Raw genomic sequence first — 14,051 nt, forward strand, 5'->3', positions numbered from 1 at the left:
GCCGAGAGACTGGAGAAAAAGGTATTGCTTGCGGGCAGCCCTACTCTCGAGTGCCGCCTTGTGGCCAAGCTCGGAACCTCAGCGAGGTACTTGGAAATCCGCGGCTCAGCTCCAAGGTAAGTCACGCTATGGAAAGGGGTGGACTCCTTTGCTAGTCTTGCCTTCCAAAAGAACACAAAGAGTGTTGGTCACGATTCAGAATGTCTTGCTTTTGAACCGATCGCCTTCACAAAAAATCTTACCCTTGCTGCAGCGTAAGATCTCCGGGTTGAGGTTGTGGGTTTTGTTTTGTTCTGAACAGCAGCTAGGGTAACGTTTTTTTGTGGTGGCAAGTTGAAAGGCAAGCAAGAACTACCCGAGCCATTTGGTTGGATGGATGGCAGCAAGGATTAATAGCCAAGAAACTGAGGATTCCTGCTGGGAGTTGCCTTTTCCGGTTTTAATTTTTATCTGATTTTGTAAGTTGTATGCAGAAAACTTTCTCTTGGGCAGAAGCATTTCTAAATCTCATCTTTGGCTTCCACTTGGTCTACTTGCAAGGATTATTTAGGATTTCCAGACTGCAGGCCGAGCTTCCTATGGCTTGCAGTACCGGTTTCGCTGTTTTATCTCCGTGTGGGGCAAACACCCACAGAAATGCCGAGGGCATTATTTTTAACCAGTCTTCTTCCTCTCAAGTACTCCCCTTCAGATGTCTCTGATCTGGAGGGATGGCCAACGTTGTGAGCTGCTGTTAGCCCCAGCCAGTTGCGAGGGCATCCGTTCTTTCTCCCTCCCTGGAAATGTTAGCTGGAAACTAAAGCAAGAGGTTCAGATCAAAGTAACAGTGCTTTTCAGAAAGTTCCATTAATTAACTAAATTAAAGGAAGTTAAATGGTGTTTGGAGGAAAGTCATTTTAGAAGGCCCAGGTCCAGCGACTGAGGTCTGAAGCTTCTAATGTGGACTTTTAATGAAACTTGGCAACAAGTGAAATAATATTAGAAATTGAGGGTTACCATATGGAAAACCAGTTGTTGCCTGAAATCAATCATTTCAAAGGAACATCTTGAAAGTAGACAGACATTTGGCTAGTATTTGCCTAGACCGTTTAATGCTAAAGATTAAAGCCCACGGCTCTGAGTAAGAATCATTTGACCAGTAGCCACGGTGAGTCATAGCCTTCTTAAGAACGAGGCACAAATGTTGAAGTCGGGATGTTGAGAACACTGGGCTTACTAATTTGCAAGGCAGGGCTATTGCTTCCAGAAAGGAATGTGATCAGGATTTCACGGCTCATTTTCCCGGTCTTTCCAACAGGTGCTGTTGAGTCATCCATGTACATAAGTGACTGCCCTGGCAGTTTCATGTGTTAGGATTAAATTTCCATTTGTTCCATCACTTTATGAAGTGATTTCTACCAGTGAATCAGATGTATCACTTCCTGTAGGACTTAGGGATTTTTTTTTCAACGTTCGTCACATTGTGTGTGTTTTTCAAAATTTGTCCCAGCCAATCTGCAGGTTTTCCTGGATGGAATGGATTGTTTACAGGAGGGGAAGATTCAGGGCCCAAGGTCAGGGTTACAGAATTATATAAGGTTTCCTGTTTGGGCAGCTGGTCAACCATCTCCTCAGGTTAGTGCAGACCCGGTCTTGCTGAAGGACAGCATTGCCTACGAGGCCTGGGATAGGGATGGTGCCAGGAGTGGGGAAGGAAATTTGTCTTTTAAGCTTCTCTTCAACTAGGTTTCATTTCTTGTCAGATGTCACTTCTCAGCCACACTTGCCTATATTCTCTTAGGTGATTTTTTTTTTTTTTTTTTTTTTTTTTTCTGATGAGACTGAGAAAGGAATTAGTTAAGGATGTAAGAACCACCTGGTCAGCATCGTTGTCCATTTTGTTCACTATGACTACAGTGCTTGGAACATGCATGGCACATAGTAGCACCGTGGTAAAATGCTGGTTACATGAAGGAAAGAACAGGGATGAGAAGACCCCTCCTGGAGAAAAAGAGAAAGGGACGAATAGGAGAGGGAGGTCATCAGGGTAGAAGTAAAGTAAATACTCAGCAAAGCCGTTCTCTGTGACCTTGGATACTGCAATAAAATCTCCTGTCACTGATGCCCATCTCTGTCTGGCATTGGCCGAGTGCTGGCCAAGTGCATTTGTGACCGGCCATCTTTTGCCATGAGCTGGTATGCAAAAGCCCAACCTAGTATTAGCTGAACGCAGTTGTTCCTGTGGATTATTGGCCTAACTTCCTCCGTCTTCTGTTTGGCTTTGCCCACGGGCCCTCAGCAAATGGCCATGTGAGGGGCTGATGATGCTAGCTGCCCTTGTCCCACGCAGCTGCCTTTCTTTGCCTTCTCATTATTCTGCTGTTCTCTGCTTGCACAAGATGGATATCCGAGAGCCAAGAACTTTCTTTACCTCCTGGTCTTATTTCATGAGAATTAGTATCACCTGCACAATGGGACCTGGAGCCTGGAATACCAGGAAAAATCTGGAATGGAATCACACAACCAAACAGGACCCTCCTGCCATGTCGTTGTGTGTGTGGTAAACAAAGGAGCACTCAAGCCTACCTAACCCCGGGTCTGTGTGGAGTAGCTGACGGTAGCTGGGAGTTGGGTATCAGGCACATAATGCCAACTTGTGCCCCTTGAGAAAGTGAGGTGGCTGTGCAGAGTGACCTGTGTACAAATCGGCATAGTTCACGGGTCCAGTCAGGCTAAGTCCTAACTGAAACTTCCAGCTGGATTTGCTGGGAACCCCTCTGCTCACGGTCAGCCTCCTTGGGCTTTGGAGAAAGGGCAACCCTATCAGAGCCACCCACTTCTGCTACCCTGCGGACGGAGGGTCTGGAGGGAGGGCTTGGCCTGGAACAGAAGTTTTTGCACAAGGCAAGCTCAAATCCCCAAAGCCGGGAAAACAGGATGTGTGGGGAAGTATAGAAGAAAGAAAATGCATCCACCATTCCTTCCTGTTGGTTTTAGTATGATGAGGAATAATTACCTGGGTCTGGAGAGCAGGGCATGTGGGAGGCCACAGGACGCCCTGGTGTGTGTCGTTAGGCAGTTAATTATTCATCCTACTCCATTCCTCTTTCCTCCCTGAAACCCCCCTTTTCAAAGGGAAAACAGGAAAACTGTCTGGGTTAATCCGTAGAAGACCGTTTGCACCAGCCCACTCCGCCCAGGAAGGATACCAGCCCGCCGCTGAGTCTCAAATAAGAATCAGTGCTTAAAATGACACTTCATTACCCAACTGTGTCCCGGACAGGTGAGGACACAGATCCAGAGAAGAATCTGTCCAGGTGTCCCACGAGCTCTTTGCCCATCCGTGCTTCAGCTAGGAGTTCAGTCCCCGAGTCAGCCTTTACCGTTGATAGGTCAAGGGCCACTTAAGAGCTGCATTGAAAATTCTACTTTACAGTTGGGTGTTTATCATTTGGAAAACATTAAAGTGAAACAACCCAGGAAACTGATGAGGCCCTCACTAAAATCTCTATCAATTTACTCTACCTGCCCCCATCATCATCCTTGTTCACAGTATTTAACAGAGCCAGGTGCTTTACCTAGAAATCCAATTCCAGAAGTGACCAGGAGGCTGCCCATGTTCTCCAGGGTGGAGTCTGATTGGAACCTGAGTTCTTCCCATCTAAAAGCCTCCTTACTTAGATTTGAAAGAGCTGCCTTATAGTTTTGTCTTTCAGATTCTCCTTTGAACCCTTATGAGAACACCATCTGTATCTAAAAGCCCGTGTCTGAAATCCTTGGTTGCATGTGCTTGGAATTCAGAACTTTTTGGATTGTGGGAAGCTAATATACCGGACATACCCCAGGGGGCTAGGGCAGCACCTCTTAATCAGGTGCTCTGACCTGTTTGTCTGCCGGAAGGGGTAGAACAGTCACAACGCAGGTAGCCCCAAGGTCAGATTTTGGCCAATGGCTTTCAGAATTGCAGATGAAGGAATGATGTTTTTAACTTAAAAAATTTTAAAGTGTATTTAGAGAAAGAGAGAGAGCAAGTGGGACAGAGGCAGAGAGAGAATCCCAAGGGGGCTCCACGTTGTCAGGGCAGAGCCTGATGCAGGGCTTGAACCCACCAACCATGCGGTCATGACCTGAGCTGAATGCTTAACCGGCTGAGCCACCCGGGTGCCCGTGAAGGGATGACGTTTACCCGCTCCTTTGGCAGTAAGCGCCCCAGCTGCGGACTTCCTCCTTCAGAGGCCTCCCAGGCCCTGCCTTGAGCCTACCAAGAGGATAGCCGATCGGTGGTGAGGGGTGGTGGTGCGCACGGCATGGTAGGTGGAAAGGAGAAATCCAAGATCAGGGTGATGATACTTCTGACATTGTGTCTCTTTCCTCGACCGCGTTGGAGTCCTGGGCGTTTACTAGTTTCACACACTGTATTCGGAAGCATCTTGATTTGATTTTTGTGAAATGGTAACAGGGGTGTCAGGAGAGGCTTTCAAGCAACCTTTCCCCACAAGGTGGGATGCTGTCTACATAAAGCCCAGAATGGTAAAGTCCCATGTGTTCTTGTAGGTAAACACCTCATATCTGCAAGGTGGTGTGGATGTGTTTTCACTCATCTTTTCCATCATGTTCTGCCTCATTCTCATCCCCTGCCCTCAAGCTATAGTTACTTCCCAGCAAAATAAGTAAAACCAACATTCTTCTCCTTGACCCACCATAATTTATGCTGACAGGAGGGTGGCTCTGTGCTAGGTCCAGGCTGGGAACCGTGCTAATTGGCTACCAAGTAGGATACTTGCCTAAAAGTTGATCTGCAAAGGCACTCTTCACTCCCTGAAGTGCTACCTAGCCCGCACAGTTTGAAAATTATTTTCAGAATGTACATTTTTATGCCGCATTTCCAACCCAAGGGATAACAGAGATAACCCATGTAAGATCTTGAATGAAAGAATAAACCCATGGGTGGGGAGACGGGTTAGCAAATGGCAGACATACATAGATCAAGCACTAGAAATTTTTATCACCTGAAACAAGCACTGCCCTGCCCCCTGAGGCGGATAACATTTTACTTCTCAAAAGGAGCCTGAGAAAGTAAAGGCAAAACAATTTGATTATTTTGGATGTGTACTGTCATAGGTGAAAGATTTGACCAAATATCAACTCTTTGAAAAAGCAACTATACCCACTGCAAATCTCCCAAACCAGAGGAGGTTAAAATAGTCTGTGTGTTGAATGCTTGGGGCCAGAGGTTTGTAATTTACACCGTTTGTAATTAGCATTGCAATATGACTGGTAAGGTGGAGGAATGCGGAAAGACGAGAGGAAACCAGCACTAGTGTTTGGATCAAAATTAACTACCAATAAAGAGCAGGGAAATGGATCACAGAGAAGGGAAGCGTTTGGATGGCCGCTGCTCAAAGATTCAGCCCATTTGCAGTTGCTGAGACCTTGTCAGGTCTCCAGATAAAGGCGAGGCTCGTCACCCTCAGGCACCTGGCTGAGAGGTAATAAAACGGTTGCCTTATCTTCTAAGGGTAGAGTTAGTCAAACCTCAGTGGTAATTATAGTAAACTGAAATTGCCTGTCATTTACCGCCTCCTCCCCCCACCCCTCCACCGCCGAAAAAAAGGGAGGGAGGTAGAAAGGAAAAGGCTTAAGGCAGGAAACTGTCTCTCTTCTTGGATTTTAAAAGAAAGCAAGCAAAACAGCCAGGAGTTTTCCCCGGGAGTGAGAAAAACAGCCTGGCCAGCCTGCCCTCTCCTGGGGGTTACAGGATTGCTGACAGCTCGGGTCCACGTGATGGTCTAGAAAAGAGGCTCAAGCTGAGGAAAATCCAAGAAATCTTCTTAGGAGTCTTCCTTTCTAAATGTAAATGACTGAGTCAGTGCTTTGCTAAGGAGGGAAGGAAGTCACAATCAGGCCGAGTGACTCATTCAGTGCCGTTAGCTCCGGGAGTTGGATAAAAAGTTTTAGCCAAAGCAGCAACAAATCTACTTTAAATACTAGCACAGTAAGGAAATTCCTCTCTTTCAGGCTGAATGCCACCCGCACAAAAGAACTCCTGTTGACATCTCATTTACAATCTCCCCCCAGGACACAGACAAGACCATTTCAATAAACCCGGCTCAGAGACACCTATTGTTCGGAATCTTCAACTAGCAACAGGCTTCCACCACAACCTATTGTTTTGTAAAATAAAGGATTTTGAAGGAGAAGGATTGAGACTGGACGCCATGAAAAGAGGAAGGAAAAAAGTCCCTTTGACCTGATGCTGTCACAGAGCGTGCAAGAAGAATGAAGTTAATGGATTTCCATTTTTATAAGAAGTGCATAAGAAACGCCTGTTAAGTTTCTGAACTCGTGATGGAGAATTCCAAATTTGCTGCCAGCTTGGTGCATCAAGAAGCAAACTCCTGCCCACGGGTTTGCTAAATGCAAAGCCCCGGGCTATACTTACCCTATTCTCAGCCTTACCAAAGTCCTGATAGCCCCGATAGCAGAGCACCAGGTGAGTCTTTGATCTGGGTTGTTTCCCTGGGAATTAGAGCCTGACTGTCTTTTCCAAGTAGAATTTCCAGGCTCAGAGTCCACTCCTCCCCCCCCCGACCGCCCCTTTAATGATTTCCTTTTTTCCGTCACCACCATTTTGCTCCCTCTTTGAGTAAAAGGTAAACACTCTCTGGAGTTATGCAATGTGGTCCCCAGATTGTTTTTCTTCGCTATGCCTCAAATTGAGGGATGCAGTTGTATTTACCCCCCAAAAGGGCATTTCTCAAATGCTCCTTATCTTGACCCTCATAACAGGTCTTGCAGTTAACATTACCCCTCTCTGCAAACTCTTTATCTACCCAGCGCAAACTCTGGGCATTATCTCTAATTCCTTTGAGACCTTCTGTCTTCTCTTAAATCTGTCTGGAATCCTTCTACCTCCTACCATCCAGCTTTCTGCTTTCCTAGATCCTATTACCTCCCCTCTGGAGGCTCACAGCAACTTCCTAAGTCACAGTTTCTCGAACTACCAGTTGTGACTTATTCAGGGGTCATGAAATCCATTGAGGTGGGTCATACGGTTTCACCATTTAAAAAATGAAGTGGATTAGAAAATGTGAGATGTGTCAAACAAAGTAAGTACTGTTTCCTGGACCTTGTTGCAGTGTGTGTGTGCATCCAGATCTGTGTACATTCTGGGCAACAGGAAAGATTGAATTTTGTTTGCCAAGATATTTTGAGAAATACTCTTCTAATTGGTCTCACTGGGTCTGTCTTGTCCCTGCTTCCCACACTGTTGAATACACTTAGAGCAAGGGTTCAAGATGCTGACCAGAACCTGTCACTCTCCAGCTGACAGGTCTGCCCACAGGACAAAGTCTTGCATAAAGTCTAGGGCTTTGGAGATTCTGAATAACTTAGTTTCTGCTTACCTTCCAAAAGAACCTTGGAATTCTACATCCTCCTGACAGCTTTTACTCTTAGTTATTAAAACCATCAAGTTCCCTGGAAAGACAAAGGGGACTTAAAAAACAAGGTAAAACAAAAACCTTCATGATAGATTCCTGCCTAGACAGGTCCTGACATTTAAAAGAATAGTCCTGAGGCACCTGGGTGGCTCAGTCGGTTAAGTGTCCGACTCTTGATTTCTGCTCAGGTCATGATCTCTTGGCTCCTGAGATCGAGCCCCACGGTGGGCTCTGCTGCTCTGGGCTGACTGTTGTCAGCGCAGAGCTTCCTTGGGATTCTCTCTCCCTCTCTCTTTGCCCTTCCCCTGCTTACGTGCACGTGTGTGTGTGCGCTCTCTGTCTCTCAAAATCAATAAACATTAAAAAAAAAAATAGTCTTGCTGTAGTTTGCTACTATATGGAGAGATGTTCAGATCTCCTTTTTCATATTGGAAGTGAAAAATTAAAGAAATCTGCACATTCCTGACCCCTGGTAGTGGTTGTTCTACGAAGGCACATGGGACAGACACAACCTTCCTGAAGGTTCCAACAAGAGCATCCTTATCCCCCCCTTAAAAAAAATTTTTTTTTTTAATATTTATTTTTGAGAGAGAGTGAGCAAGGAGGGGAGGGGTAGAGAGAGAGGGAAACAGAATCCGAAGCAGGCTATAGGCTCTGAACTGTCAGCACAGAGCCTGACACGGGGCTCGAACCCATGGACTATGAGATCATGACCTGTGCCAAAGTAGGATGCTTAACCCATTGAGCCACCCAGGCGTCCCGAGAGCATCCTTATCCCTTTCTTAGTGCTGGTGCCCTGATGCCTTGACCCATAACCACTCTCAAGGTGAAAGCTGCATCTTGCTGGAATGAGATGTGGCCCCAGTTCTTGCAACCCCTCCCCCATCCTTCCTGATCAGAACCACACTGAAGAAGTCCCTGCTTCTTTGCTGCTTGCCTCACTTCTGTTCTGGAGTCTGGGTTTAGGTAACCTGCTCCATAAAGTAGAAAGTCAACAGAAATTCACCTCTTTAGGGGAAAACAGAAACAAAACAATAGTGATACTGCTCTTTTTTTTTCCTAATGTGATCGATTGTACTCTATAATTTATAAGCCAGTGTGTTGCTTTTTTCTATAAACTGACCAGCAGTAGCTTGCCTTTATTTTGTAGAAAATTTGTCAGAAAATTGTGATAAGAAGAAATTGACTTCAAAGTGCATTCTAACAAAGAAAAAAAAGTCACTACTGTAATTCTGTATAAAAGGTATGTAAGACCCTACTTTGACATCAAGTAGTTATAGCCAAGTGATGTGCTTATGAATGATTTTTATTTTATCTTTTAGGCTTCTTTGAATTCTCCAATTAAAGAGAATCATAACTATTGTTATCATAAAGTACAATCATAAAGTACAAATATCAGAATGCAAATTAAATACACTATTATGTCATCACCATTGTGATATCCAACTAAATTCATTTTATTTTTACCATATGTATTGCTGTATTTGTTTTTTTAACCATTTGGTTTTGAAGGAAATTTTATGATTACCATTTTTGAAAAAAATAATGAAAACCTCTCAGAATGGTTTGATATTTCACTGTCTTTAAGACCTTGAGGACTACTGGCCCAGAAAATACCGCCAAACACTGGCATATAATTCCTGATGTTTTCAGACCTAATGATTTATCATTTCCAGAATGCCATCTTTTTATATGTCTTTATGCTTGTGGCACACATTGTTGTTTGCTTTCTTATAACCACCCCCCTTGTCAACAGGACCTCAATGCTGTTGACTTTTCCAAGCAGCCATGACTTTGGGGGATGGTGAGCCCCTTCCTAGATTTGGAGGCTGAGTCTTGTTTGATGGGAAGATTGATGGGAATGCTTCTGGGAAGGATCACCCCCATATCCCTTTTCTTCCTCTGGATACTGTCATCACCAAGAGATACCCTGAACTGTGGCTGCCACCACAAAGAGCATCTGCCTGAGAAGACAACCCACAGTGAAGATGACAGGTGGAAACATGGCAGGAAGCTGGTTTGGATATCTTCAGTGGCCGCCTTACCTCTAGATTTGCTGTTACTGAGAAAATGAATGCCTTTCCCATCTAAGTCACTTTGATTTTATTTCTAAAATTTTACTTGCTTAGTTATTGATTTGGCTTAGAGTTATGCAAATGGATTTATATATGCTAAGTGTCCTTCCTTGCTTGAACACTCCTAGTCATTCATCAAGATTCACTTCATTTATGGTGCCTGGGTGGCTTAGTTGGTTAAGAGTCCAACTCTTGATTTTGGCCAAGGTTGTGATCTCACGGGTTTGAGGAATCGAACCCCGCATCAGGCTCTGCACTGACAGCATGGAGCCGGGTTGGGATTCTCTCTCTCTCAAAATAAATAAAAAAACAGTAAAAAAAAAAAAAAAAAAAAAGATTCATTTCATTTGTGTTTCATTATCACCTTCTACCCGTCTCTATTATAAAACTCATCACCCTTTGCTTGTTACAGTACTACTCCAATGCTCTTGGATGATAGCAGAGGAGAATTAACAATGAGGTAGGTCTTTGTTGACTACTCTATATGATTCTATATGACGGGCGCCTGGGTGGCTCAGTTGGTTAAGCGCCCGACTTTGGCTGAGGTCATGATCTCACAGTTCGTGAGTTTGAGCCTCATGTTGGGCTCAGTGCTGACAGCTCAGAGCCTGGAACATGCTTCGGATTCTGTGTCTCCCTCTTTCTCTGCTCCTTCCCCACTGGTGTTCTGTCTCCCTCTGTCTCACAAAACTGAATAAAAGTTTAAAAAAAAAAAAAAAGATTCTATATGACAAATTCTGTTACACAGCATATTTCCAGACCAAAATTTCTCTATTTCAAAAAGCTTCTCAGCCTTGGTGGCCCAACTTCCATCAGCAATAGTGTGGTGACTGGAAAATGTGGTTCTTCTATTTTTGTTTATTTATTTTTTTATTTTAAGTAGGCTCCACACCCAACACAGGGCTTGAACTCATGACCCTGAGATCAAGAGTCACATGCTCTACCAACTAAGCCAGCCAGCCACCTTGAAAGGCCATTCTTCAAAGTCAGCCAGACCCGCTGGAAATCCTGACCTGCCAATTACGAGCTACGTGACCTCATATGAGTCAACTCTTTTAGCCCCTGTTTTTTCATCTGCTGAGTTCCCGTAATGGCATCGATGATCTCCTAGTGTAATGGGATAGATGGGGGACGTTTATATAGTGTAAGGTGACACGGTGTGGCACTTCTATCTGACACAGGAAGTAGGCTCTTTTCCTTTTCTCCTTCCTACATCATTTGATACAACAAAATTCATACATAAGAAAAACCATCTTGAAAACTGCCCAAGGGAGGACATTCTATACTTTTCAGATGTTTGCCTTTCTATAGCATGAAGAGCCTTGCACACATGATACATGCATGAGCACACATTTTCAGAGGCCTCTCCGTAGTGTGTGATATTAAAACTTCACCTTATCACTCTGGTCTCAGCTCATCAGTTCTCTCTTCGGAGAGCCCTCCTTCTGTGCTGATTTTCAAGCAGCCCTTATGTTCTTCCATTGCCACCCAGTAGCCACTTACAAACAAGAGATGCACAGAGAAAATGCAATTGACCATGAAGGTGTTGCATCTTTTAAAAGCCAGAAGCACTTCCCAAGGGTGGGGAGTTGTTGCTCGCCCATTCTGCTCTTTGGCCGGGTCCTTACCAGTGTTGTGTCACCGTACCCCACCCCAGCCCTCTGCAGCCTTTCTGCCTGCACCCCTCCACCCCCTGCGATGCTCCCCCTGCCACTCATTCAGGTCACACAGGGTGACTAGCTGCGGCCTCTGCTGTCCTGAACTTTGGAAGAGGCAGAAACTGTTATGGATTTCTGATGTCTTGCAGGATGGATCCCTACCAGAGGTTTAAAACTTTTTCATACTCTCTAGAGTTCAGAAAAGACAAAAACAAAAGCGCTTACAAGTATGTCTCCCTTTGCCTTCACAGTCAACTCTCATGATCTGCAGCCAGGGAGGGTTGGAGGGCAGGATAGGAATGGGACCTGCTTACTCTAAGTTCAACTACTTGAGAATTTAAAGTTGCAGACTGCTTAAGGCCTGTCCACTCGATTTCCTTAGTTTACTATAGTAACAAGGTAGGATACCAGCCCTAAACATATCCACTGAAATGACCAGAAATCTATTAAGCAACAACGGCTTCGCTTTCCACGCCTGGGAGACAGTATTGCATCATGTTACAAAATACAAGTTTTGGAGGAAGACCTTTGGTTTAAAAGCGTGTCGCCTAGGGACAGTTGCTTAATCTCTTTGAATATCAGTTTCTTACTGTGTAAAATGAGGATTAGAATACCTTCCTTGGGGGGTTGGGTGGATAAAATGAAGTAATATATGAGAAATGCTCACCCTATTACCTGACACGTAGTAAATGTTCAATAAATAGTATATAGTAACAGCAACGATGATGTCAACAATTTCATAAGAGGAATCCTTTCATTTTGTCTAAGCAGCTGCTAAGCCAGGTGCAAAGGGCCTGGGACACTCGGAAGTCGCAGTTCCATGTACAGTTGGTGAGATTATGCCATCCTATCTCCGTGGCATCCAGACGTCTCAGGTATCTTGTCCAGTGCCAGGTAGGGGGCATGCGAGGAGACAAAACTGAATCTCAGGTGAAAACGCTGTTGTTCAGTATATTTGCTGGCAGTGCTCCTGTCAGAGATGCCCTCAAGCTTCCGATTTTATGGGACCTTTAAATTCATGGTCTCAGGGGCGCTTGGGTGGCTCGATTGGTTAAGTGTCTGACTCTTGATTTTGGCTCGGGTCACGATCCCATGGTTCGTGGGTTCAAGCCCTGAGTCTGGCTCTGCACGGACAGCATGGAGCCTGCTTGGGATTCTCTCTCTCTCCCCCTTTCTCTCTGCCCCTCCCCTGCTCTCGTGCTTTTTCTCTTCCTCCCTCCCCCCCCCAAAAATAAATATATAAACATTAAAAAAATTGATAGTCATAAAAGTACTTCTGAAACATTGACCATCTCAGACATATTTTCATTTTTGGTGATTTCCCAGATATTTACCTGAGATAAAAATAAGCAAAACAACGAAAGCTATTCTTCTGAAAAGATCTTGGTGTCTGTCATTTAGTCCATTTTTCTGTCACTAACATAAGAGAGATTCGATCAGGAAGTATGTTGTTGAAAAAAAACAAAACAAAACATTTTGAGCTTAAGTGAAATGTGGGTAGTGCTCTATTTTATAAGTGGTTTTGGATATACAATCAGTCAAACCTTTCTCAGGAGAAGAAGGTTGGCATTCTGGAGAAAGGAGTCAAAGGGACAGTGTTGGTTGAGAGGGCCCTGTGCCTAAGACATGGGCATGAACGGAAAGCCCGGATGAAGCAAAAGTCTTTGGAATTCTTGGTCTGTAAATTGGTAGGTCTGTGATCTAGGGCAGTGTGCTTAAGTATTCTATGCTACATTGTATAACAACCTGTGGAATGCATTCGGTGCTTCATTTTATAATAATCTGGAGAGTGGGACCATAACTATAAGACAGCTGTTACAGTGACCATGAAAGAGGTAGCAGGTGCGAAAGCCCTTTGTAAATTGCAAAGTGCTCTGCAGATGTTGTGGTAGGAACAAAAGCAGTAGTAATAAGAATTATTACTTTTTCGGGAGCCATCTGAGTAATTTTTCCAAACCACAATTCTTTCAGGGGCAGCATAAATTGAGTTGGCCTTTGGCTTCTGTGGAGTTCAGGCTCTGGGGATAACACAAAATATTTTATAAAATTTGCATGAAATCACAAATTTAGGTAAATAGGAGGGGGAAATGCTGTAAAAATTAATAGGGCCAAAGGGCCCTCTCTCCCCCTCCCATCCATCCCAAAACACTCATAATATTTGATATAAAAATGACATGTCAACAAATAGCTGCATTAAAAAGGAACAGTTCTGGGCTCCTGGGTGGCTCAGTTGGTTGAGGGTCTGACTGGCTCAGGTCATGATCTCACAGTTCATGAGTTCGAGCCCTGCATTGGGCTTTGTGTTGACAGCTCAGAACCTGGAGCCTGCTTCGGATTCTGTGTCTCCCTCTCTCTCTCTGCCCTTCCCCTGCTTGTGATCTCTCTCTCTCTCTCTCTCTCTCTGTGTCTGTCAAAAATAAATAAACATTAAAAAGGAACAATTCTTCCAACATTGCTTAGGGTGAAGCTAAGTAGATTTTATTCATTCATTTATTAATTTTAAGTAGGTTTTGTTTATTTATTTTTATTTTTTTAATATAATTTGTTGTCAAATTGGTTTCCATATCATTTATTTATTTTTAAATGTTTCTCTATTTTTGAGAGAAAGAGAGAGAGAATGAGCAGGGGAGGGGCAGAGAGAGGGAGACAGAGGATCCAAAGCCGGCTCTGTGCTGACAGTGTAGAGCCCGACACGAGGTTCAAACTCATGATCTGTAAGATCACAACCTGAGCCGAAGTCAGAGGCTTAACTGACTGAGCCACCCAGGTGCCCCATTATTTTAAGTAGATTTTCAAACATAACTTGGAGAGGAGACGGAACATAATTTTTCATATGCTGGATAAATAGAGTTGATAATTTTGGTGGTTTTCAGCAACTGAGTAGAAAAGTTGAGACG

The 14,051-nt window shown here is 44.2% G+C and overlaps 1 protein-coding gene and 1 long non-coding RNA gene across 14 annotated transcripts in view; one reads left to right on the top strand and one right to left on the bottom strand.

Annotated features, from left to right (window-relative positions):
* Positions 1 to 14,051, bottom strand: part of DLGAP1 (DLG associated protein 1) — an 898,848-nt gene that overhangs the window by 79,160 nt on the left and 805,637 nt on the right. The window lies entirely within an intron of this gene.
* Positions 7 to 9,343, top strand: LOC121033150 (uncharacterized). Of its 2 annotated transcripts, none has more exons than XR_005791728.1 (4): positions 7 to 116; positions 5,998 to 6,472; positions 8,554 to 8,664; positions 9,178 to 9,343. It is a non-coding gene; the product is annotated as an uncharacterized LOC121033150 (long non-coding RNA). The 2 variants fall into 2 exon arrangements; XR_005791727.1 differs by having other exon boundaries at positions 8,572 to 8,664.

This window comes from Herpailurus yagouaroundi, unplaced genomic scaffold (genome assembly GCF_014898765.1).
Source record: "Herpailurus yagouaroundi ecotype Mexico unplaced genomic scaffold, PumYag 142, whole genome shotgun sequence".
Lineage (NCBI taxonomy): Eukaryota > Metazoa > Chordata > Mammalia > Carnivora > Felidae > Herpailurus > Herpailurus yagouaroundi.